Genomic DNA, 27,697 nt, shown 5'->3' on the forward strand with positions numbered 1-27,697 from the left:
CTGTTTGTGGAAGCCTCATCCCTTCTAGATGGAGGAAAGAGGCTGTATCTCAGTTGGGGGGAGGAGGACTTACACCTCTCCCTCTACCCCCTCTTCTACTCCTCCCTGAAGGCTTGCCACCACCTACCTTTCCACCATGCTTCATGGTGTGTTTCATGTCTTGCTTTTCTACAGATATATACATTTATTCATGTTCCTATATAAATTCAATAGTGTGTGTGGGTGGGTGCAAAGAAGAAACTATAAATGTATAAAACCAAATATAATATGTCTTGCTTCCTATATAAATTCTATGATGTGTGTGTGGTACAAACTATAAATGTATAAAAACAAATATAATATATCTCTCTTCCTATATATATTTGATAATGTGTGTGTGTGTGCTGCAAGGTATAGAAAACAACTGTATCTCCATTCCTATATACATTCTATAATGTATGTATGCTGCAAGCTTTAAATGTATAGAAATAAAATATAAATGTGTTTCCCTTCCTATATAAATTAAATTCTATAGTGTAATCCTATCCAATATAATTATAAAATTGAAAAGAATAAATCAATGAATATAAGAATAAAATGAAAGCATGTGGAAGGAAGAAAAAGATAATCTGAAATCCCTCTTGCTAGGCTAGCAAGTAGGAAATGAGTGATAGCCTTTCTTGTCTGATGCTGCTGAGCTGCTGGAAAACAGCTCAGTAACTGACCCCAAGGCAGAAAGCAGGTCAGTTCAAACAATGCTACCTTTTATGCTGTTTTTCCATCCCTCTCCAGAGGACTGGGATTGGAAGGGACCTCAGGGTAGGATCACAGTCACTGGCCAGCTACACAATCAATATGAGAGCAGTCCTTCCTCCCTCTTCCCCCTCCCTCTCCTTACTTTCTGTTTCTCACAGGCAAGCCCAGCTTCAGCTTCATCTTTAGCTTTGAAACTCAAAACATTTTAAATCTTTCAAAATGTTTCAACTGTCCTCGTTTAATTTTGAGGTTGTTTCAAAGCCCTCCATTTTGTTTTGATTTCACTGTTTCAAACTCAAAAACAGTCAAAACATTATCAAAACAAAACAGCTGGCAAAGCTTTGCAGAGCCCTACTATTTAGTTGGTCTCATAAAAGATACCATATCTAACTAAAGAACTTTATCTGGATGCAGTCACACATACAAATATAAAAAAGCATGTGCTCTTCAAGAAACACAAATTCACAGGCAGTTATCTCCCCCCCACACACACACCCCCCTTTCAACAAGTAACTCTTCCAAATTAAAGAGGTACTGATAAAACTCTGACCAGAAAAAATCTTCTTTACTTTAGAATGCATCATTTTCTTTGCCTAGGGAAATCCCTTTGTAATCACAATCACAAAGCAGCTCTCTCCAGATGGTTTACAGGGTGCATACGTGTAACATGCATATTTTGACGAGAAATTCTGTTTGCTCACATACTCACAAGAGGAAAAAAAGCTTAAAAATGTATCTTTCCCCAAAAATGTATAATTTCTGGAGATAAAAACATTTTGGGGAAACTTTTGCAGAGAAATGTGATTGAAAACTTCTTTAGTTAGAGAAATGGATGTATTAAAAACAATTTTAAACAACGGCCATTTGAAAAAAATACTCTGAAATCAGAAGGACTCTCACTTTCCCTTAGCTTTTATCTTCAGTGTCACTTACTCCTATAAAAAAAACTGCATTACCCACTACCACTTCCATATGGATGCTTTTGAATGGAAGGGATGAAGTTATGCAGTGGTGTAGACATATCAAATGCAAGTTAAGCCCAAATCCAACTGTTCTGTACCAGCTCTTGAATCCTAATCTTAAAGATTAGTTCTGCTGTCTTCTAAGCACCTGAGCTACTAATATAATGTCCAACACAAGATATCACAAGGTTTCTGAACTCTAACAGAGGTCAATATTACCTGTTACTCTACTCAGAAAGGTGAAGACAGAATCATAGGCATCAACTAGTTGCAAGCTCTAATTGCACCATCCACCTTAAAATGCCATATCTGTTCATTTCAGGAAGTACTCAAAGTAGGAATTCCTGTGTTCTCTGAACAATGAGGTTGGGGGCTTGTCCAGCAGCAGCTGGATATTGTGGGGGCATTCAGACCCCATTACTAAGATTAATCTATTGACATATAACAATTTCTGTATTCATCATGTATTTTCAATGTGTGGTGTGTGGTCACCATTTTAGGGAAATGAAAATAATAACTGGTCAGTACCAACGGACATGTTGGACTTCTGCCATGACAAGATGCTTTGTTTGCCATGACTTGTTGACATGTTTACACAGAGAACCACAAACACTCAGTAGTTACTTTGGTAACTGAATGAGTTTTGATGAAGGGTACTGACCAAATTACAGACTTAACATAGTTAAGACTTAACATAGTTAATGATTGACCATCCACTGATTGGAAAAGCAACACAGCTGGAGAAAATCATTTACAGTGGAAGTAGCAGAGAAAGAGAGGGACCTTCTTCCAAGAAGTAAGGAAGAAGGAATTCCTTTTGCTTCCATTAGTAAGAGTATCTTCCATTCATGCCAGGAGTGCATAGAAGTAAAGACCATACCAGCTTAACCTACTTGCTGAACACAAACAAATGCTGGGCTCAGATCATAAGTGTGCACCCTGTCAGTATTCATCACACCCAGGCATGCACCAGAAGCTATAAAATGTGACTTGAAAAATAGTTGCTCCATACTTGAATGATGGGTTTTAGTTCAGAGAGACCGACAGAACCCCGGGGCTGGGATCAGAGCATTTCCTGCTGAAATATGCAGCTGTAAAGATCAGTCACATTACAGGCCTAAAAACTTGACAGGATCCCTTAACTAAATCAGCAACCCCTGATGAGAAGGAAGGGCCACTGTGGCTTAATTAACTGTTAATGAAGTGCCTGGTCCTTCCCAATGTTTATACAGAAAGGTAACTCTTAAAGTAACACAACCAGCTTGGGAACAGTATTGGAGAAGCTAGAGCCCCTTCACAAAGATAGAATTTATGTGCATGGGAGACCATGCCTATGCAAAGCCTGGAGGTTGTAAGGCCCTAAACTTGAATGCTAATGGATGCTAAATTCCCTTCCCATCACCCTTCTGTGACTTCCCTCTCCCACACCCTTACTAGATAGGCTGTGCTCACCAATTGTTTTGATTTGTCCAGCAATTGTTAATTTCCAGGTGAAGTGTATTGTTAATTGTATAGGCATACATTATCTGAAGAATAAAGGACCTACATTAAGTGGCAGTAAGTTGAGTAATCCTTAGATCCCCAAAAGTTGGGTGGGACATGTCACATTCCTAACTATAAACTTGCTTTTGACTCATACTTAAGGTTCTGAGACCCTGGCAGAGTGGTCAGCTACTTGGCATTCCCCTGCTACTATTGCTGTTTGTGATCCAAAGTGGGTCTACTGGGATAAGCAAGGGATACTGTCTTTCAAGCCTATTTAAATAGGTTGATCAGAGGGAGCCAAAAACTGCACCCTAATCAGCAGTATTCATATACCAGTACTGAAAATTTCCTTTGAATTGGTCCCGCTCTAGTAGTCTTCAGTTTCTGCATATGATCAGAAAAACAGAAAGTAGAAGAGGAAAAGTTTGTTGTTTCCACATTTCCCTGGGGCCAATGTAAAAGTTTTCTTTCCTGTGCATTCAACAATATTGTATCAGCAATATTAGGAGTGCACCAATATAGATTTTTGGGGCCAATCCTGATTGGTAATATTTAAGGAGGCGTATCAGCCTATACCAATCCAATTTCCAATACAGCTGCCTCCAGCTGGTGTGGTGGAAGGGGAGGGGGAGGATGGAAGGGGCATGGCAGGACAGATCAACACCCTCCACAGTGAGGGAGGGGGCCAGTGCAGGGGCAGGTGCTGCCTAGGTAGGGTGGGGGGACAGAGCCACAGCTGGTGGGGGTAGGCAGCTCCCACTGCTGCTTGCACCCTGGGAGTGCATGGGGGAGTGGTGAGTGCCCCTGGATCTGAGTGGGGTGGGATGGGCTGCAGCCAAGGCTGTGCAGGGCTCTTCTCAGTGGGGGCTATGCTCAGAGTGGGTGCCAGTGGTGCTGGGAGGATTCTGCATCCACCCCAAATTTTGCTGCCACTTCACTTTTCAGGTGTGCTCATCTATTAGGGCTAGGGTCTTGGTAATTCTATCAATGTGCTGCTTGTGTTACTTCTGTTTCTATACGGAGCTGTATCTCTCCTTTCTGCAGGCCCTCACCCCACAATGGAGCTATCTTGCAGGGCTCAGTTCAGTGGGGCTGGGTTCCTCCAGTCCCCAAATCAGTCATACACACAAACACACACAGATTAACATGACACGCCTGACCTGGCCAGGTTGATCAGCATGGACAGGCTGACACCCTCATATGCCAAGAATCAGTTCATCAGAGCAACAATAAACTACAGTCAGACACAAGAACACAGTTAAACAGAATACCTCTGAATCCAGCTGGGTGTCCAGATGACACCCTCATGGGCCAGCATTCAGTTCATTAGGGCACGTCTGAGCCAGACTGGGTCAATCAGCCTGTACAAGCTGATCCCCTTATGTGTTTCAAACTCAGCACATCCCAATCTTTTAGCCTCTTGATGAGCAGACCCCACAGTATTTCTGGGCTTCACAGGGATCTTTAACTTAGGTAAGAGGGGCGTTGCTGTACAGCAAGTGGGGAAAAGAGAAGTAAAGAAGGAAAAATATACCCAATTACCACCAGTTTGACTATAAAAGTTATTTATTGCTAAGTAGATGAAATATATATTGGCACTAGTAGTGATAGACATGCAAAGGAAAAACAAACACAAACAGTCATAGTATACCCTGGTTTCACTATTTGGGGAAACTTGGCTCAAGATTAACTAATACAGTTCAAGTTCAGAAACCTATGCTTAGAGAGAGAGAGAGAGCTGGGATCTCACCAGTCCAAGGCACTCGGGTTGCAAAGCTGACAGGTCAAAGTTCTCAGCACGATCCTTGAAGGGAGATGATCTTCCTCCTGCAGCCTCTCCAGAAGAAAGCGGGTGGTGTCAGCACACACACTGCTGCTGCTTTTACAGATTTTTATACCCTCAGTTCAGCTTCTTTCAGGCATTCTCAATACTGTAAATCAAATTGTCCTCTCTATTGACAAGGGGTTATCTGGGTGGAACATTTCAGGACCTTGATTGATACTCAGGAAACACCTACTTAGGAGCCAGCTTGACATTCCTATGGATAGCCCATATACTTGATGGGATATCTCTTGGTGTCTTCAGAAACAATAGATTGCAGCATCAGGGTTTTGGATTTTTACTTGCTGTGAACAAGCTTCAGCTTAGCATGACTTTTCCAGATCTTACTATAGTCTTTTAACAGACTTCAGGCAATTATTGGAGTGTTCATAACCTGTTGCGGAGAGGACTTCCACCAGTCGTCTCGGGAAAAGTATGACAACCCTTGTGGACAGGGCTCCAACGGGCTGGACGCTGTGATGAACCATGTACCATTGTTCAAATGTTGCCCATACCCCCTCTGACTCAGTCTCTTGCCTCAGCATTCCCTAACCCGGCAACCAGGTTTTAGCCAATTAAGTTTAAATAGGCCTCCCATAGTGGGACCGGGGAATATACGGCCCAAGATGCCTAATAAACTTACTTTTGCTGAGAGGTGTGTATGTGTGTGGGGGGGGGAGGAAAAGTCCTTTGTAAATCCAGATTAGAACTGGTCTGATAAATGCTGAGCTGGGTGTGGGGGTTGATTAGTATTTAGAGCACAGATTCCCCATCATGCAGTGCTCCCCTGCTTCGCTGATCCCAGAATTCACTGCAGTCTCTGCTTCAGGTTTTCTGTTCTCCATCTCTCCTGTAAATGAATGGTCATCTGTTCCCATCTCAGATGCAAATGAGACCTAGGGCAGTTGTGTCACTTTTGTCACCCTTATCTGGAGGGTTTTAGGTGTGTCTCTCACTGCATCTTAATCAGTTTCTGTTTAGGTGGGGGGGCGATTCTTTGTGAGTGAGACAGTCTGTGTCCTGTGTCAGGGTTTCCCCAGAACATGGAGCTGACAAGTAACAAGGTGGGGAGTTGAACCCTGCCATGCCCCTTTCCTCCCTCCTCCCTTTCCACCACAACGAACTTACCAGCTGCAGGCAGCTCTCCACACTGCCGGTTGTGATACTTGCTGACTGAGTGCTGCGATGCAGCTACTTGCAACACAGGAATTTATCAGCCAAATTATTGGCCAGATAAGGCCGAAATCCAATACATCCAGTTTTCTTTCTATCAGTACTGACCTGATATCAGACCAATGCACCTCCAAGAAATATTTTAAATGACTCAAGAATTTCTATCAATCTTTGTCTTCAAAAACTGTTCTACAGTGTTACTCATCCTGTAAAACTTCTCACTGTTTCACATTTACATCCTTCAAGTCCTCATAGATAGTACGTATAGATTTACAGAACCAAGAGATTATGAAGGCCATCTAGTAGGTTGATCTCCTGCATAACACAGGTCATAAGATTTCTTCCAGCAATTCCTACATTTGCCCAATGAGTTGTGGCTGCACTACAGAATATCTCTTAGAAAAACTGAGAGAGAGTCCAGCTCTAGGTGACACGAGGTAATTCAGTCTTCATAATACTTTTAGTTTTCAACCCTTCTGATAAAAAGGCATCAATTGGAAGTGAACTAGAATGAGAAATTATAACTATTTATTCTGCAATATTTATTGTGTACTTTTTTTTATCCTAAAGGGGCTTATTCTTTAGTATAACACTAACTAAATGGAATCTACTTTTGCATAAAGAGCAGTAACTTAGAGAACAGCTGGCTCCTAGGATTCGGTTCATCAGTGAGAGAGAGGGAAAGTTTTGGCATGGAACACTACACTACACTACACTAATACCCACCTAGTGCAAACAAGAGTTTGATTCTTAAAGAGTCATCCAAAATAGCTCTAAAGTAGAATGCCCTAGGGCAGACTTCCCTAGACAAAGGGGTGGGTTGGTGTTGAGATCTGGCCCAGAGTCCTTCCTCTGTCACAACTGGTTACATCTGCAAGGCATAGGCATGGGGAGGTTGGAGGCCATAAAATTAGGCAGAGTTCGAGAAGAACCCACAAACTGAAGACAAAGCATTCACTCGTGGACCCTGGGGCAGCCTCCCTTTTCAGAAACCAATAATAACATGGGCTTCCAAGGGAGGTAGTGCTCTCCCCTACCCTGGAGGTCTTTAAGAGGAGTCTGGATGAGCACCTGGCTGTGGTCATATGACCCCAGAGCTCTTTCCTGCCCAGGGCAGGGAGTCAGACTCAGTTATCTACTGAGGTCCCTTCTGACCCCAAAAATCTGTGAAATCTATGAAACATCATGGCATGACAGGTAGAAGAGGAAGGGTACCTTAGGCACCTGAGCAGGGCAGGCTCTGCATGGCCACTGTTGCCCTGAGGGATCAGGCCAATGCTCAGGTTCTCAATATTGCACTGTTAGACAGGAGGGCATGGTGCACAATTTCTCATGCACACATAAAAATCAACTAAGCACACATAAACTCACTAGGTGCATACACCCTTACTAGGCATACACACTCACACTAGCAACTCAGATACACACACGTTCAAAAGAACCAGTCTAGATTCATGCACACCTATCACCAGTTTAAACCCATACACGCTACACACACCAAATTTAGACAGAATCATTTACCAACACCTGCACACCCAATACACATACGTGGATTACTAATTCATATACCACACACACACAATGATATCTATATATGTATATGTGTATTCACTAATTCACACACATACCACCCACCTACACATACACACAGGTGAGTTCCTAAGTTGGGTGTTGTGATGTGTATGTATGTATGTATGTGCTTGGTGTACTTGGGATACCTGCAGAAAAGTTAAGGTAAGAAAGCAAAAGTACAGGGAATGAAAGTTACCAGGACTGGGATTAGAACTGGTAGACTAGAGGCCTGGGCTGAAGAACTGAGGCTTGGTGGTAACTTTACGTTAATTGATCTTAAAAGACAACTCCCAAAGCCTGCAGAACAGGGAAGCATGCCAGCACAGAGGCTGGAACCGGAGCCAGAGCTACGGGGGAGCTGAAAAGGTAGGTGGGGAGAGGGAAAATGAGACTAAGGGAAAGTGTGGATGTTAAAGAGGGGCTCTGGGTGTGAGGAGCCAGAGGATGGCTCTGGGGCAGCTAGAGAAGTTGCAGGGAGTGGCAGTAGGTGCTGGGAACTGGAGAAAGGCTCCAGCTGCTGGAGAAAACTGAAGAACAGCCATGAGGAGCTGGGAAGCTGTGGGTGGGTGGGGGGGATGACTACAGAAGGTGCGGGGAAGCCTGAAAACAGAGAGATGGACAGCAGAAAATCACAGGAAAAGCAGCAGTTGGCACAGGGATGGCACAGGAGGCTGAAAGGCAGCAGGGACAGCAGGAAAGCAAGGAGAGGCTTGGTGCAGGGGCTGACGTCCACTGAAGTCCAGGAAGAGAGAGAGAGAGACAGAGAGAGAGAGTCCAAATTGTAGGAGGAAGTGTGCAGGTAATATCTACCTATCCCAGGCTGGAAGATGATCCTCAATGGCCAGTTGAGATCTCCTTCAGCTCGGTGTTGTCCAGAGGGGGTCACCGGCAGGGCCTCTGTGGTGGATAGGTGACATGAAGCTGGTCTAGTCCAGATGGAAATGGCATTGCTACTGGGTATGTCTTCACTGCCCCTTTTTATAGGGGCAGACCTTGTGTGCCCCTAGTGACAGGAGGCATGCCCAGGCAAGGGTCAGCCTCTGGTGTACTGAGCATGTGTGCTCCATGTAGGGATGTGCAGTTTCAGGTGGCAGTATTGGTGGGGTACAATGGTAGAGTTGCTGGTTCTGCAGGGTCTTTTGTCTTTCAAATGCTGGTTTCTTGTCTCTGTTCCTGGGTGAGGTCCATGGTTCCAGGATGAATCAATGCAAGGTGATAGCCCAGTTGTTACAGGCCATTCAGTAGAGGCCTGCTACCATTGTATTTCAATCATTCCCAAACCTTCTCATGCATCCAAAAACCAATTTACATGGGAGGGGTACAATGAATCATATTGTTGCAATACAGGATGCCCAGGCAGAGGACACAAGATGGAGGCTTGACATATAAAATGGAAATTTGACATGACTTTGGTTCACTTACAAACACAGGCCTAAACCATACAATATCCATGTAAAACAATAAAAATCAATACAAAAATGATAATAATACAATATACAACAGTAGAAATCAATGATACAATATAAAACAGTGGATATTCAAAATCAAAAACTTGCTACCAAAATAAAAATGTTAAAGCTTATCCTAAGTCTGAGCTACATATACTTATCTATAGGGAATAGAGAGGGAGAGAAAAAGTCAGAAATGGTTGGGGAAGGGGAGGGAATGCATTTTAAAATAAAGAAAAAAAGAAAAACTGGGGGTTTTACTACACCACTGGGGGTGTCCTGGCTACCCCTGGGGCATGGTATGTGTTACACCAACACACAGGAAACTGCAGAGAGTTTGGTCTAACTGTGACAATAACTATCACCAACATTTATGTTTGCAACACTTTTCAGAGTTAAGGCTCCCCAAAAATTTTACAAACTTAGGCCTGGCCTTCACAGTCTCCATACAAGTATGACTATTTTAGTTACAGCAGTGATTTTCAACCTTTTTTGTACTAGGGCCCATTTGTAAACATTGATGGCCACTCCCAACCCAGTTTCCCTTACTCCCAACCTGCTTCCACCTGTCCAGTGTGTGGGGCAGGGGTGCCTCCAAGCAGCCCCTAACAGGCTGGAACGCTGCCAGCTTGCAAGGGAGAGGCCATACTATCCCACACTTTTCTCGTTTACAGGAGAATCCATTTTTAAAGTTTGTTCATGACAATTTCACATATTTTTGCAATGCACTTTTGAGTTGTGACCCATGGGTTGAGAAATGCTGAGTTGGAGAAATGAATTTTTACCAAGTGATGCACAGGTATAATCAATAGTAAGACTAGGATTGAGCAAGCGAGGCACCAGCCCCACGTATCAATTTAGAAGGAATGCAACAATGGCAGCTGTTATCACTACTGAAACAGCCACCATTGCCTGTGACCAGCCACCACTGTCACCCTAGCTGCCATTGCTGCTCAGTGCACAAAAAATACTTGTTACCCCTCTGGGTACAACCCTCAAAGTGAATGCACTTAGAGTGGCATAAAGGTGCTTATACCAGGATACGTTTGCTCCCCCTTTTGGAAGGAATGAACTATCATAAGCACATTTATCCCAATTTAATACTATCCACAGAAAAGGAATGGGTACAGTACAGGAGGGGCTTCTACCCTGTTAACTGTACTGGGATAACCTTTATGTTTAGATAAAGCATTCACACAGTAAGGAAACTATACACATGGGGCTCTTTGCCAACAGTCAAAGTGCAGTCATTTTTGGGATGAACCATGCAAGGTATTTATTTGACATCACAAAGCAAAACTGCCCAGTAGTGTAGGCAAGAAAATGAAGGAGAATCATGTATCCTACTGAAAATGCAGGGGGAAGTCAAGCAGGCAGAACAAAACCCACAACTGTTTGTGTCTGACATGTGGGTAGCCCGCTGAGTTCAGGTCCAGATTCCAAATCATGACTGCTTTGAGGTAATCTTTTGTATATGGTGCAATTCTACCTTTGAATCAAGCTCAGTTTTAAAGAGAAATCAGTGGAACAATGGTAGGGAAAGGGAGGAAGCAAAGAGATGGCATTTGATAGATTTCTTAAGGCTGTGAGAGTTGAGCTACGCCCGCAAAATAAAGCACAGTCTCTCATTTTAATACAAACTGGTTAATTTCCTTAATTTTTCTCCGGCCAAGACTTTGATGGAATAAGGTAGGGAAATAAACACAGGCCTGAGAGATGAAGAAGATATTGTGTCTGCGGTTCAGCAAGAATAACACTTCTGCACAGTTATTGTGTGCTTCTTAGACAACTGACATCTTAGATATATTTAGTTCCCTCTCTCTTTGGGAACTTTCACTTCCTTGGTTGCTTGCACCATTCTCCGCCACAAGGGTCCCAAGCAAATCACAATCCTGTGCCACCTTGTATTTTCTTCTGATATCAAAATGTTGGGTTCTCTTCCCTTTGTTAATCCTCATCCACTCTTGTTTCTTACTCTTCTAGGTCCCCAAGTATCAGATTCACCAACTCAGAGGTCTCTGTCGTCACCTCACTTTGTCAGAATGCTCTTCATAATTTGTGAGACCTATCCCATCTACTTATCTTGAAAGGACTCTGCCATTTGAAGGATATTTTACTGTGTGATCTGGCAACCTTACTAGGACTAGATTACCCACTTGGAATTCTCCTTCTCTAGTGCTTTAGTCATATCTTTGTTTCTGAATGGCTTGATTTCTTTCTAAGTTATCTTGGGTGATCTGTCTCGCTTTCTCTAACGATTCTCGCAACTCTATGACTTGTCAAGGGCCCTGTTCATACATAGGCTCACTTTCCTTCGAACCTTTGCATATGATGTTGATCAGGCCTTGTGGCTTATGTCCTTATGTCAGCTCAAATGGAGAGCATCCTAATGATTCTTGGGGCACTTCTTGTACTGCAAACAGAAAAGGGAGAAGACAGTTCCCACCTCCTAGTATCCAGTTGAATACTTTTCTGGATCATTGCCTTTAATGTTTGATTAAACCTCTCAATTAGACCATCAGTCTGTGGGTGATATACCAATGTCCTAGTTTTGTATCTTAAAAGTAGCACACACTCCCTTGATTACTCGGGACATAAAATTCATACCTTGGTCTGATAGTATCTCCCAAGGTATACCCACTCAGGTAATCCACCTGACCAACTCTTCCGCTACCTTCGGGGCCATCACAACTTTTATGGGGATACCATCAGGGTAGTGAGTTGCGTAATCAACTAACACAAGGATGAACTGGTAGCCAGCAATGCTCTTCGGGAGCAGGCCAATGATGTCTGTGGCGATCTTATCAAAAGGTCATGTCACAATCTCTGGCAGTTAGAAAGGGGTCTAGGGTTGTTAGCCGATCTGAATACCATTGACATTCAGAACAGAATTGGTAGAATTGTTCCACTTATTTTATGTAGGCCTGGCCAGTATGCTCATAGTGTGAGCAGTGCAGTTGTTTTATCTCAACCCATATGTCCACCTAGTGGTAGTACTTATCAAATCCCTCTGATATCGATGAGGTACCAAGATCTGCTCCACTTACTCCCCGGCTACCTTCCCTTTATCTATGTGGTAGAGAATATGATCCCTTACCTCAAAGTGAGGATAACTTGTCAGTAGCTCTGGCTGCTCCACTATTCCTTCTCATTTAGTGATGCTTTCTGCATATACCTGCCAGAAAGCAGGTTCTGTGGCTTGTTCCTTCCTGAAGTTTTCACCAATTATCTCTTCTAAATAAATGTCAGGATAATGCCTCACCTGGTCTGGAGACTGAGCCTCTTATCCATGGAAACCATCTTCTAATTCCTCTTCTCTCCATCTTGTCTCACACCCTCCTGCCTCCAATTTGATCTAGTACTTCATAAAAGTATAGCCAATCCCTTCCTAATAGCATAGGACATGGGAGCATTCAGGCAAAACCTACTGACATTTCTTCTGATTTATTCATAACAGTAATCATAAGTCTTCTCCGGGGATATATATACACAATTCCCTGTGGATGCATACCATACTGATGCTTGTATCCAGCTTAACCTCTTGAGGGTCAATTACTCCTTCTCATATCATTGTGGACAACCTAAATCCACTAGAGCTGGGATAATCGCTGAACCAGCCCAGACTTGTACTATAAGTTTTGGTATCTCACTTGTTCTGTTAAGCCTTCCAAAATTACAATCCATTTGTTCTTCATGATCCAGTTCTGAACCTTTCCCTCTCTCTATTTCAGACTCTCTTTCCCAGGGTTGCCGATCCCCCAGCCTTTTAAGGCATTGTTGGGCAATGTGAGTGGATACACCACACCTAAAGCATATTATTCCATGTTCTGTTGTTGGTTTTCCTATTCATAATAATTTTCCATTTTCTTTACCATTACTGCTGCTTTAGAGTCCTTTCCCTTTGTTCCAAGTTTCTCAGCCATTGAGAAGGCTTCTGCAAGTTGCAAGGCTGGTTCCATATCTCAGAGTTGATGTGACCTAAGCCAATTCTGGGTCCTCAGAGTTGATGTGACCTAAGCCAATTCTGGGTCTTTTCATCAAGATCTTCAAGGAACTGTTTTAAAGTGTATCTCTTGATTACGTCCCTCACCATTTTCCCATTAGGTTGGATCCAACATTCTACCCTCTCTCTCAAAATCTGAGCTAGTATCCTGGGTTGCTTTTCTTCTTTCTTAGGGGCACAGAATTGTTGTCTGTAGAGTTCAGGGGATATTTCTAGTCAATACAAAATAGCTTTTTTCACCATGGTATACTCACTGGCCTCTGCTCGAGAAAGTGTCCTGTAAGCTGCTTGAGATTCCCCTATCAGTAGAGGTCCTTACAAAGAAGCCAACTGGGTCAGATCCCATCCAGCTGCAATAGCAGTTCTCTCAAAAGCCTTTAGGTAGGCTTCTATGTTGTCCTCTCCCATCATTTTAGGGATTCAGAATTTCTCTGAGGCCCCTAATATGGCTGCTTGTTAAGCCTTTAACTTCACACTGAGCTCTTGTTGTCCACTAAGCACTGCCATTCTTGCTTCAGCCTCCTGGCTTTTTACCCATGCTAATTCCCCCAGCTGTACCTGTTGAGCTTGCATTATCTGCACCACCACTTGATGAACTTGCTGCCAATCTTTTGGAGCAGCCATCCCCGCATTGGTTGCAGCACTCTCCAATAGATTAAGGATGAGTCCTCGTAATTTGCAAGCTGGTTTCAAATTCCTCAACCATTGTGAGAGTTGAGCTACACCCGCAAAATAAATCAGTTTCTCATTTTAATATGAATTGGTTAATTTTCTTTATTTCTCACCTGCCACAACTTTGATGGCATAAAATAGGGAAATAAACACAGGACTGAGAGATGAAGAAGATATTGCATCTGCAGTTCAGGAAAAATAACTCTTCTGCACAGTTATTATGTCCCTCTTAGACAATTAATATCTTAGATATATTTAGTTCCTCTTTCTTTGAGAACTCTCACTTTCTTGGTTGCTTGCCCCATTCTCCTCTGCCCAGGTCTCAGGAAATGGCAATCCTGTGCCAACTTGTATTTTCTACTGATACCAAATGTGAGGTTCTCTTCCCTTTGTTAATCCTCATCCACTCTTGTTTCTTTCTCTTTTAGGTCCCTAGGAAGGTACCAGATGTCCCTAGGTATTGGACTCACCAACTCGGAGGTCTCCATCATTACTTCACTTCAGCTTCCCAGGTAAGTTCACATCAGCTTCTCCGGGACACTTCTTCTGTTCCCTTCTCTCTGCCATCTGTTGTCTCTCTCTTATAGTCTCTCCCTATTTCTTCTGGGTTTCTTTCTTCTTCTTTCAGGAACTAATTCTGGGCTCCTTTCCCCTTTAAATCCTTATGGCTGTCTCCTTCATCTCTTGCAGCTGGCACTCTCCCCTTGCTCCCTCTGCACATGCAGCTCTTTGTTTTTGTTTTCATTTGGGTCCCTCTCTCCTCTAGCTGAGTATCCCCACCCTTTTCTCTCCTCAGGCTCATTGCCAAGGTTAGTTCTCTGCTTTGCTTCACTCCTCCAGAGTTCTGTGATGGGGCAGACGTTGCCCTGTCACAAAGGCCTAAAAGGACAATTTGACTTTCTCACCTGTATTGTGCAGGGCAACAAATTCCATCCCATTACTCCAAAAGGGAGCCCAACAATTTTTATTTGGTGGAACCTTTCCAAGTCAGCAGGATATCACAGGACAAATGATTTCTTTGCAAGCTTTTGGAAAATAGTTTGTTCTACAGGTGTCTGGGCTGAAAAATCCCTTCTCCCTCTGGGCCCCATTTTTCTCTTTGTAAAACTTGGGTAACAGTGTTTGTGTATCACCCCACCAGAAGGAATTACCACCCTCCTCCCCCCCACCCAAGGCTTGCTCTAGTACAGGGGCAGGCAATTATATTTGGCAGAGGGCCACTTACTGAGTTTTGTCAAGGTGATCATGCTCGGGGCTATCAGCATGGGTTCATCAAAGGCAGGTCCTGCCTGACCAACCTGATTGCCTTTTATGACCATGTAACTAAATCCTTGGATGATGGTGTCACCCTGGATGCAGTCTTTCTTGACTTTAAGTAGGCCTTTGACACTGTCTCTCACCCCATCCTCATCAATAAATTAAGTGACTGTGGCATTGATGCCTGCACAGTTGGATGGGTAAAAAAAGTTGGATGGGGAGCACCCAGAGAGTAGTGGTGGATGGGTCGTACTCAACCTGGTGAGATGTGAGAAGTGGGGTACCCCAGGGCTCAGTCCTTGGGCCCACAGTGTTTAACATCTTCATCAGTGACTTGGACAAGGGGGTGAAAAGTATGCTGTCCAAGTTTGCTGATGACACTAAAATGTGGGGCAAGGTGGACACACTTGAAGAGAGAGAGAGGCTGCAAATAGATTTAGACAGACTACAAAAATGGGTAGTTGAGAATAGAATGGAGTTCAACATAGACAAATGCAGGGTACTGAACCTTGGGAGAAGGAATCCACAGCATACATACAGGCTGGGAAGTTCCCCTCTTGAAAGCACAGAGGCAGAAAGGGATCTTGGAGTCATTATTGATTTCAAGATGAACATGAGCCGCCAATGCCAGACCACAGCCAGCAAGCCCAGCCATACCGTGTCATGCATCGAAAGGTGCATCTCAAGCCAGTCCAGAGAGGTGATACTCCCCCTCTATGTGACTTTGGTCAGGCTGCACTTGGAGTACAGTGTCCAATACTGGGCGCCGCACTTCAAAAGGGATGTGGTCAGCCTGCAGAGGGTTCAGAGGACAGCCACCCACTTGGTGAGAAGGCAGCAGGACAAGTCCTGCGAGGAGAGACTGAGGGACCTGAACCTGTTCAGCCTCAGCAAGAAGAGGCTGAGGGGGGACCTGGTGGCTGCCTACAAACTCATCAGGAGAGATCAACAGCAAATAGGTAGAGCCCTTTTCTCCCAGCAGCACCTGAGGTGACAAGGAACAATGATAATAAGCTGATGGAGAATAGGTTTAGGTTAGAGATCAGAAGGCAATATTTTACAGTTATGGTGGTGAGAATCTGGAACCAACTTCCCAGGGAAGTGGTCCTTGCCCCTACTTTGGGCAAATTCAAGAGGAGGTTGGATGACCACCTGCCTGGGATCTTGTGAACCCAGTATTCATTCCTTCCTGTGGCAGGGGGTCAGGCTAGATGATCTGTTCAGGTCCGTCCTGACCCTAGCTACTATGAAACTATGAAACTATAACCTGTTGAGGGCTGCATTGGTAGCCCTGCCTCCTGACAGATGCCCCACCCCTGGTCACCACCTCATGACTGGAAGTCCCATCCCCTAACCCCTGACCTTTGCCAGTAAAAGTTACTCCCTTTGCCCCCAAAAGTATTCCTTTCAGCAAGGGGTTTTGCCATCTCGGAACCAGAAAAATACCAAATTATATTCTAAAAAGAAAACATCTACAGCAGGGGTTTTTCAACCTTTTTGAATCATTGTACCCCCAGTGGCCAGCTGAGAAGGCAGGAATCCCCTGGCAGCCAGAAGAGCAGGTGGGGGGCGTCTCCCAGCGGCCAATCAGTGAACAGCAGAAATGCCAGTGACCACTGCCGAGTACCCCCTGACCCAGGGGCATGCGTACTCCCAGTTGAAGTTCCCTGATCTACAGCATTCATTAATTTGGTTTCAAAAAATATTTTTGTCCTGATTTGCATGTGTTTGTGTAGTATATATAGAGGTGACTGCACAATAGCTTAAAATTAAGTTTTACTCTTGTATCTTGTGGCGGGGGGTTAGGTTTGTGGGGGGCTGTGGGGTGAGAGAGCATGTGTGTGTGTGTGTATAAGTGGATATTTGGGGTGTGGATGGGTATGAGGTTTTGGAGGGGGCTGTGTGTGGGGGGATGTGAGGGGATGTGGGGGGTCTGTGGGTATGGCACTGCAAGGGGGTGTGGGTGGTTGTGTATGGTGGGGTGTGCACATAGGACTCAGCCTATGAATACACACACACACACACACACACACACACACACACACACAGTTCCTGCCTGCATACACATACTATCCCTACCTGCATACACACACACACACACACACACACACACACTATCCCACACACACACACACACACACACACTATCCCTGCCCACGTACACACACACACAAACTATCCTGGTCTGCATACACATGCACACACTGTCCCTGCTTACATACACACACACGGATGCACGTACACCCCCACACACACACATACCAGCACAGCCCTGTGCTCCCTGGTCCAGTGATGCAGCCAGCAGCCACCTGATGGTGGAGCAAGGCAGGGGCAGAAAGGGAGTGAAATGGCTGAGGGCGGGCAGGGCCAATCTATTCAGTCCTGCTGAGGCTCACCCTGGGTCCTAATGCCCCTGGCTCTTGTCAACTTCGATAGGATGCCAGGGCAGATAAGTATTAATTTTCTAAATTTTTTAGGGAGTCTGTGGGCCAAATATAATGGCCTGGCAGGCCAGATCAGGTCTGCAGGCCATATTTTGCCTGCCCCTGCTCTAACACCATGCCTTCCAGAACTGTGCCAGGGTATTAGAATTAGAACTGCTATGCAGACCACCAGACTCAATCACTGCCACCATTTCCTGAAGCACTGACATTTTTCCTTGGAGATAAGCCAACCCCCTAAATGTTGATCCAGCCCCAATCTGCTTAGAGAAGAGCTAATGAGATCACAGTGACATCTCTCAAATAATGGCAGGAACTGAAATTCCAAACTGACAGAAAAACCTCACACAGAAGCAGCAAAGAATAATTAATAAAGTGCTGTTTCTTTGCCATAGGGTGAACTGACCTCACTGGCAAGTTCCAGGATTTCTGCAAGCCTTAAAGAGCTATTTAAGTGAAATAAAAATAACTTCAAAATAACTTTTGATAAACAAACAGTTTACTGCCCAAACTTGACAAGGCCTTATCTCTTCAACACCCCAGAGAAGGATTGGCTGAACTGAAACAGCCACACTGAGACAAGACTCTCTCTTCAGGCCTTTGACACCTACAAATCTTCCAGGGCTTGCTTGGCTGCTCACAAACTGACAGCATTTCTTCAATTAAAATAAACTGGCCAAGAGTCAGTTTTACAAAAGGAGAGTGCAGGGTTTCTTTCCAACTTATTCGGGGGGAGAGTGGGAGGGCACCAAGCTGTGATTGCAGAAAGGTGCCCTTTGTTGCACTGAGTGCCTAGAAAAAGCTGTACTCTTGGCAAGTGAGAAAAATACGAGTCTGTCTATCAAGAAAAAGATTTTTTTTTAAATTTTGGTGTTAAACACCTTGTTAATTTTTCAGCAATTAACAGCCATTTACCACATGGAAAGCATGGTGGGCAAACTGCAGATGAATAAATTGAAGCTGAGAATTCTTGCTAAAATGAAAATCAAAGCTGCCTATTTTATTGGAAAGGCAAATAAGAAGGCAGGAAATGAATATCTCATTAAAAATAGGGGTGGAGGTAGGGAATAGAGGGTCAGAGAGGGAAAGCCAGAATCTCATTAAAACAAGTAGGATGGCTGTCTTAATTGTACCTCTCCATTTGTTAACAAGGGAACATTTGTTGTAGGTTCAGGGAACTTTCCACTCTAGCAAAACAAACGCTGTTAATGACATTATTTTGTCTCTGGTTCTGTAAATCTTTTTTAAAATAAACACTTTAACATTTTTGGAGATCGATAAGGCAGTTAATGCAGACAAAAAAGATCAATGGCTTTTTTTCTCTAACTGACTCATTTGAGAGCAGCAGCCTGACCTTTACCCCAACATATGTTAAGTCCAGGTGGGATCAAGACAGGAAAGACTCAGTTCAGAAAAGAACTGTGGTCACTTGGCTAGTAAAGGCACTCTTGTTTTGCTCTGACAAATAAGCCTCTGCATCATCCTCAACAAGTCCCTATATGTCGGCCAGAAAAGATCTATCACCCTCCTCAGCTTTTAGAGATAAATCGCCCTGTCTACTGGTTAGAGCCATGAATTGAGAGTTTGTGAGGTCCGGTCCAGTTTCTACTGTGGATTCTCTCTGTAACTTTATCTCTCTGCCTTTGCTTTCTCCTTGCAAAAATGGTGATAATAATACTTCCTATAGCTCAGTGGGATTGTGAGTCTTGATTCATTCATGCTTGCGAACTACTGCAAGATCCTCAGATAAAAGATTACAGAAATGTGCAAAGTATTACTAAAATCACCAGAGGCCAGTCTTCCCTAGGAAAAAAGGTAATTTTTTAACATATTAAAGAGAAAAGGTGAGCATTGATTATTACTATGGTTGTTACAGCATTATTCATGTAGTCAATACTTATATTACAGTTGGGTCAGGAAGTTGCAGTTAGGTTGGGACTCCATTTGACTTATTCAGTGTGCATTCAAGGTTCTTCCTGTCCCAGTGTCTCAGTCATGGTTGGATCTAGGATTTTGAAAAGAGAGATGCAGATGGTGTGGCACATCATCACATATACCACAACATAAATTTTCTCAGTTAAATAGAAACTAACAGCTTTACTAATATGTTAGGGTGCTAGAACTATATCATCCAGTTTAAGATCAAAGCAAAAACAAATATAACTACTGGAATGTGCACTAATCTGCTAGATTATAGTTAGTTTAAAAAAAAACCCGACCAGCTAAAATGTTTGATGGGGTAGGAATCCAAGGTGGGGTACAATTGTACCACATCACTCCCTCCCTCCTCCCTGACCCCCCCCCCCCATCCACCCCAGTCTCTAAGACAAAACACAAACAGGGAAGAAATGAACAAACAGAAACAGCAGAGGTGGGGATCTAAATGACCAATGTGATGATACCAACTAGAAGATGGTGTTTGTTTTTATTATTTTCCCCAAAATGTAAGATAAGGGTAAACAAATTGGGTAAGCGCTAACCAAAATATGTGGAAAAAAGGAAACAAAGAAAAAGCTGGAAGGAAGGGGAAAGAAGTGAAGAAAGAATGCCAAGAGGAGTAAAGATATGACAGGGCCGGTGTTGCAAAGAAAAGAAGAAACCTGAAGGGGATTAAATAGGAAGGATTCATAGCTCAGGGAGAAGAAGGGGCTGGAAATTCCTGCAGAGAAAGAGGCAGGCAAGGTTCTTTGGGTAGATGTGATATCTTTTATTAGACCAACTATGTAGTTGGAAAAAGTTCTTAGCAAGCTTTTGGATGCAGTCGCCCGTCTTCAGGCATAGGGATTCTCTGCTATTCTGAGACTCCAAGAAATGAGAGAAGCTAGAACTGTGGCAGGCTGTCAGTGAGAATGTAACTAGGCAGAAATTAGAAAGACAAAAGGTAAAGCAGAGAGGTAAAGCAGAGAGAGGAGGGGAAAGAGAGCAGGTGGGGGGGAAGGCTAAAGGGAGACATTACAGTGATAGAATACAAGGTAGAAAAGAGACTGTCAGTGAAAAAGAAAATAGTTGGAGATCAGAAACAGAGATGAGAGAAGCTCAAAGTGTGAGAGGATATAGCAAAAATATAAATAGGTAAAAAGGAGAAACCAAAAGTAAATCAGGGGAGGGAGGGGAAAGTAAGCAGAGGGGGAAAAAGGCCCAAGGGAAACATCAGAGGTAATAATACAAGGTAAGAAAGAGGCTCTCAATGAAGAAGGAAATAGTAGGAAATCAGGGAGACAAAGGACAGAGAAGTAGGGGAGGGGAAGGGAGAAAAGGCTGGGGAAAAGAAAAATGTAAGAGGTCAGGTCAGGCAGGTACCTGTTGAATCAGATGCCAGACAGGTTGTAATGTGTCATAAAACCAATGTCTATATTAAGTCCATGGTTTTTTGTATGCAGTAGATTTATGAAGTGAAGTTCATAGGCTCATCTACAGAAGGTGTTTTGTAAGATCCCTTTGAGAATTAGAACTGAGAACTCGGAAAGGGAGTGACTGTCCTGTGAAAAGTGTGCCCCCACAGGTAGTTGGGTATTCTTATCTTTGATCTATTTTCAGCGTGCATTCACTCTGGTGCACAGTTTTTGTTTGGTTTCTCCAACATGTTTTCCAGCAGGGCATTTTGTGCACTGGATGAGATATATAACATTTCTGGAGGCGTAGCTGTAAGATCCAGGAATGGTGATAGTTCTGCTGTGAGGTATAGTTGTATTGGGGGTGGTGGAGATGTGTTGGCAGGTTTTGCATTGCTTGTCCTGGCAAGGTCTGGATCCATTTGGTGTGGTTTGGGTCATAGGGATTTCACTTCTGGTGATGAGGTTAGCAAGGTTTGGTGCTTATTTGAAAGGTAGGATGGGTAGTTCTGGAAAGATCTCTTTAAGAGAGAGGTCTTTTTCTAGTATGGGTTGCAATTGTTTGAGGATTTTCCATGTAGGTTCCAGGGAAGGGTGATATGTTATAACTAGTGGTGTGAGATTTGTGTGGATTTTCTTTTTGTACTGTAGCAAATCTTCATATGGTGTCCTGGTGGCTCTTTCAAAAGTACAATTTATCTCTCTGGAGGACTGTCCTTGTTGGGTGAAAGCCCTTTTGAGATTTGTGAGGTGGTGATCACAGATATTCTCCTTGATGCAAATTTGGTGGTATTGGAGAGCTTGGCTGTATATTGTGGGGGTTACAGCCACACCAAAATTCACCTTAGCTCCCCCCACATAGCCACCCCTCCTGGTACCACCCCTGTCCAAGGCCCCTGCTTCCACCCCCCTGCCACCATCTGCCCCACACAGCTGAGCCCATCCCGCTCCCATCCACAGCTCACAGAGGCATGGTGCTCCTAGCCCAACAGGCCCATGTCCCTTCTTTATCTGTGTAGTGCCCCAATTTTCTTTCTAGCCCATATTAGCCCCACCCTCTTCCCAGGAAAGGGCTGGTGCTGCTCCTGTAGAAGACTCATAGCTTGACTTCAGCATCAACTATGCTCAGATGTGGGTATTTGGAATCCCATCTTTTAGCCCAAGGACACACAGAAATGATGTGATGGCTCTTTAATGCTGCTGTATGATGGCAATGCTATTCTCTGCCTGGCTCTCGGGATCACTAGCAAAATACGTCCAAAGCATAACAAGGAATAGATGACCACCCCCCGCCCCACACACACACAGAGCCTCTTTTTGGCATCTCTGCTTAGGGAACAAAAATCACTAGTTACAATACAACTTTGGCAATGAAAATTGATTGTGTAGCAGGTAGGATGATAATCTGGGACACAGGATATCCATGTTCAGTTTCCTGCTCTCCTAAAGCTTGCTTGTGCGTCTTTGGAAAAGTCACTCGTCTCCTTTGGTGCCTTTGTCCCTCATCTTTACCTCACAAGGTTTATTGGGAGAGAAAAATACATGACAGGCTGAGGCACACAAATATTACAATAAAACCTCAGGACCAGGTGAATTTTAAGAAAAAATGCCATTATTTTAAACTAGCAAGTACTGCTAGACTGAAGGACATATGCTCACTACAGGCATTTATTTTTTAGTCTAGTTTCATAATGTTTAAAAAAGCCTATATAAAGTGTGTGCAGATAGAGGTATGAGAGTTAAGAAGAATCCACAGCAAATCTAAATCCATTGTATGATCTAATTATTACCATGCCCTGCCTACAACCCATGTCCCATAGTTTGTTGTTTTTTACTTTTTGCTTACCATTTGATTATAAGCTGTTCTGGAGGGAATGCCATATCTAATTTATGCACCTGTGAATTACCCAGTATATAGCTAGTGTTATGTAGGTATTGATAACACTTCAAGTGTTTTCAGTGAAATCAGAAAAAAATATATGAATCTCTTGTGTAGTGACTCACAGGAATACCCAGGATGCAATGCCTGGAGTTATCTCTGCAACCCTGGCATGAACCTGATTCTGACACTTCTTACTAGTTTTATTTTCTCACTGTTTTACAGAGCATTTCTCTGATAATCCAGTGTGCTAGTATTACCAGCAATTCACAAGTGTGTCTAAAACCTTGACGACAGTAATTAATGTATTCCATCAGCACCCATGTCTCACAGCCAGCTGTTTTGTTGTGAAATCTGCCAGGTCCTAGAGTCAGAAAACTCTGCCTCCCCCTGTAACCTCCAACATTATCTGGTGTAACTTTCACTTAATGATTAGTGGCTTTATTCAATCTATCAGCATAGGGCAAGGGTTACACTGGTCTCTGGGGCATCCAGAAAAACCTGATCTGATTGAAAACAGTCTATTGAAGGATAATTGCTTATCAAAAGAGTTGCTGCAGGTGGAAAAATGAGAGGGGTCATAGGGGAGGCCTTTCAAGGAAAGAAATATACTTCTGTTCTGGTTCATTATCACAGCACACAATGAAAAACTTGGCCATCACAGCAAGCTGAGGAGGTAGAAGCTCTGCCTGATTGTTAGGATGAGACACTGAATGGTAATACTAATCTTCTGGTGTTCTTCACTAACATACATAGAGTGTGAGAAAGCTATTGGTTGAGTCACCCTATCACATCTGTATAGCTAAAGTTTCACTGGCCTTTGCACTTAAAACAGGGATTTAACTTATTTTGGTATCTATTCCTGAAAAATAAAATGAATTTTCAGAGTATTTACATGCAAATTCCCTCATTAGTTTGGAATGCAGAATAATTTTAAAATGACCTTATTTTGAAAATTTTTAGTTTTCATTTAATTTTATTCTTTTCCTTCTCCACGCTGAAGGAAATACAGATACCTGTGGTTTTCTATTTATTATTAACATAAGCATTCTTATAGCAGGAAAATCTTAAGTAAAGGGAAGGGGTTGGGGTTGGGGTTGGGGTTTGGATTTGGATTTGTATTTTGACCTGAAAGCAGTCAGGTTTGAAGGAAAGAGGAAGTTATGCCATCTTAAAGCCTTTTCCCCTTGGAATATGAAGTTATAAACAAAGCAGATATGATGGTTTCTCTAGCCCTATTCTCCAGCCAGATCACCAGCCAGTCTCTGCTTCTCACTTCAAAGGTTTAACAAGGTTCCCCACTCATCATCTCTTCTATTTCACACCCATTCACTAGCCGCTATTGTACTTGGTTCCCAGAAGTCTACACCTTCCCAAGTCCCTCTAGCTTCTTTCTTCCTTTTTTTCCACAGGTTTGAACTCCACATCCTTGCAGTTGATAGATAAGATGTTTAGGAGCAGGCCCAAAAGCCCACAAAGAAAAATACTGCTGAGAAGCTAAAAAAAAAAAAAAAGAAGATAATCACAAGCTCTCTGAATGCAGCATAGCAACAGGAATGTGAGCTCATAAGCAAGAGCACCTTGAGCTCACAAGCATAGTAACAGTGCTGAAGAGAAAAGTTACGTGCTTGATGATTAAAAAAGATGCTTACACGTAAGAACTGCTCAAAGCCTCTTATTGTGTAGCTAGGCATGCACACTAGAAGCTTCTAACTAACCATAGGAGTTAAGTCAATTAAGTGTAAAATCTGTGATGTGAAACTGTCTATATAAACTTGCTTTCAAAAGGGGGCTGGTTCTTAGAAGAGATGAGCTGCTCTTTGTTGTTGTGTGCACACTTCAATAAAGAGCTTTAAAATAAAACCTTGCTAGTGTTGCCTGTCTCTTACAGTCAGACAACAGAGCTAAGAAGTCTGAGTTAAAGCTCCTGACACAGTGGTGACAGCCTGTCTGGAGCAGGGTGCAGAACTGCAAACCCCTCCTTGCACACCCCTGCCCAAAGCATGCAAGCTACAGATCACTACTCTGCCCTGGCACTGGAATAAACTGCCCCCATGGCAAGATCCCAGTGGCTCCGGAGCAGCCCCCTGTCCTGCTCTGCTACATGCACTGCCAGCACAGCTGTGGCTGGTCTCCATGGTGACCCCAGCCTTGAGCTTTCCCCTACAGCTGGGGCTGGGGCCTCCATGGAGACCAGCCCCAGCCTGTGGGCAGGGGCTGCTAGGAAATGAAGTCCACTGCCAACAGGATCCAGCCTGTGGGATGGACTTTGCCCATCCCTGCTCTAACTGAAGTATTTTGAAGGCATGAACCTTTGGTAAATGTAGCAAGGGGCCCCTATTTCTGCTACTGGAAGAATGTAAGAGTACTGGTGGGGGGATGCTGCTGACAGAGAAATAAGTTGCAAGGCACAGGCTGGTCATAGTTAGATAGATGAACAACCCCAGTACTACCATTGAGAGAGCCAACAGAGCAAATGCAACTTGCAAGAAGCCTAGCTGTACAGAACAACAGGAACAGATAGCCCATAGAAAAGGGCAGGGGAATGGGAGACTGCCAATTGAGATAAGTAGCAGCGCCTGGGCCGTGTTGCCAGATGTTGTCATTGCTTATAATACCCTTTCTTGTGCTTGCCACTATTTTGTGTGTTGGTGGTATGCCCCATCTTTCTTATCTGCTACGTCTTTGATGTTGTTGTTATTATTATTAATATTAACTTTATATGTTATTAGTCAGGAGGGTTATTTTTGCTTAGTTTTCTTTTACCGCAATCTTTTAATGCAAGTGCACATGTGGGCTGTATAGATCATTAGATCCACTTACTCATGGAGGCAACAGAACTTGAAGTTAGATAGTCAATCACAGTTTAGTTAAGGACAATACCAAGTCAGGTGACCAGAAGTGGGAGTAGAAAAGGTCATATGAGCCTGAGGTTTGAGATCTAGACTGGTTCTGATACTGCAAGAGGCCAGAGGTCTGCTGAATTACTCTGTGAGGCAAGTGGTTCCTTACTGTAGTTGTTTTTCTTTACTGTCTATGATTTGAACAGAGGTTTTGGTTATGGCTAAAAGGGGTGGTTTTGGAGGCTATAGGTGATGTGGCAGTGCATTCTGTGCAATAGGAGGGCTGAAGCCAGGTCAGAGCCTGCAGGGGCCTGGGACCTGGTGGACTGTGGCAGCTTAAACTAGGGCTGGTCCAAGCAGAGCCAGTACGAGAGAGACTGAGAAAGGCCAAGTCAGGGTTAAGACCAGGTGGGCTGAACCTGTAAGGGAGAGAATAGTCCTGCAAGGGTTAGGAACCTAGTGGACCAAAACCTGTGTTAAACCAGGACTGGAGGAACCAGTAAAAAACAAAAAAAAGTAGTGTGAGATCTGTGACATACAGGGTGGTTATGGGGCAGCTGGAGGCCACTATTGCTGCTCATAAAATGGTTAGGGACAGAAGGCCATGATTAGCATCAGCTGGGTATGAGTGGTGCCCACAAGGTACAACGAGGCAGGGCTGATAAGCCTGGAGCAGTGATTGGAGTCAGGGATGAGCAAGGCTTACTCTGGTACTGGAGGGAAGCCGCCCATATTTATCCATTGAACACCAAAGGCCTTGATGCAAATGATTTATCTAAATGTGGATTCATGTGCAACTGCATCCAATTTAGATATACCGGCTGTCTAGAGGAGTGGTATATATTCATTTGGTCATGTGTGTTATGTACCTCATAGCGCTGCTGAATGGTGCTTACACACCATGATGTTTTTTAAAGAGTAGATTCATGTAGTTCAAATTCTCATGCTTTGGGTGGTGCTGTTCTAAACATAAAATATGTCTATTTAATTTTAATTTAGCTTTAGTTTAAATACTACTCTAAAAGCTTAAATATATAACCTTTAAATAAATAAATGAATATTAAAAGCTTAAATATTTAAGATTTAAACATTTAGCTTTAATAGCTTAGCTGTAATTTAGCTGTAATTTAAGTGTGTGTGTGTTCTGTAAAAAATAACACTTATTTCCTTGCTCTTCTGAGGTAGGGGAGGGTGCTGCAGTTGAGAGGCATTGGGGTGGGCAGACCTATCAGCAGCCAGATAGAACACAGCTACAGTACCCTCTGGAGTGCGACATGGGGCTACAATGAAGCATTTTTTCTGGGCAGCAAAACAAGGTGGCTATATGATAGTGCAGCATGCTCAAAGGCCATGGGGAAAGTTCTCTGAATCAAGAAAGCATTTTTTCCAGAACCTTCTTTATTTGGAAGATCTATATTTGCAGACCTTGCAATGATTTCAGGCAGAGAACAGTCCCTTTCAGTACATGTCACAGGCACCAACTCTCTCAGAAAAGACAGCAGTGGTCTAAATTGCTATCTCACAGAATCTTTTGTTGCTGATATGATTAAGGCAGAGGAGGCGAAGGGGGATGTCTCTGGCTGACTCTTGCCAGGAGAGCAGCCAAACCCCCAACAACAGATGGAGATGGCCAGCCCACCATTGTTTTTGGTCAAGAGCTACTTGACTTTGCAATGGTAGCAGTTACCAAGTTGATTACTCGCTCATTGCTCCTACCTTCTAGCCTTCCAGTTCATATCCATTTGCTTGCTTTCATAGCTCTTCCTTTGTTATTGAGGTTTATTTTTTTTTCCCAGCTGCCACTAACCATTCTCACAGTCCATCTCTAGTCTCAAAGGGTGCTTGTACATGTTAGAAATGGAGTATTGTTATAATATTGTTAGAAATGGAGTGTTGTTAGAAATACACAGTTTGCATCTCGTACCTGATAAGAAAAAACACTGCCAAGGACTTTTTTTCCTTGGCTAGCTTTGCTACAGTTTTTCTTATACTAAATCACTCCCTTCCCCACACTCCCCCTGGCTTTCTCATGCAGATTACAAAAGCTGAAATTCAACTGACTGTGTCCTTGAA

Source organism: Crocodylus siamensis, chromosome 1, assembly GCF_052110815.1.
Source record: "Crocodylus siamensis isolate JL-2025a chromosome 1, ASM5211081v1, whole genome shotgun sequence".
NCBI classification, from domain to species: domain Eukaryota; kingdom Metazoa; phylum Chordata; order Crocodylia; family Crocodylidae; genus Crocodylus; species Crocodylus siamensis.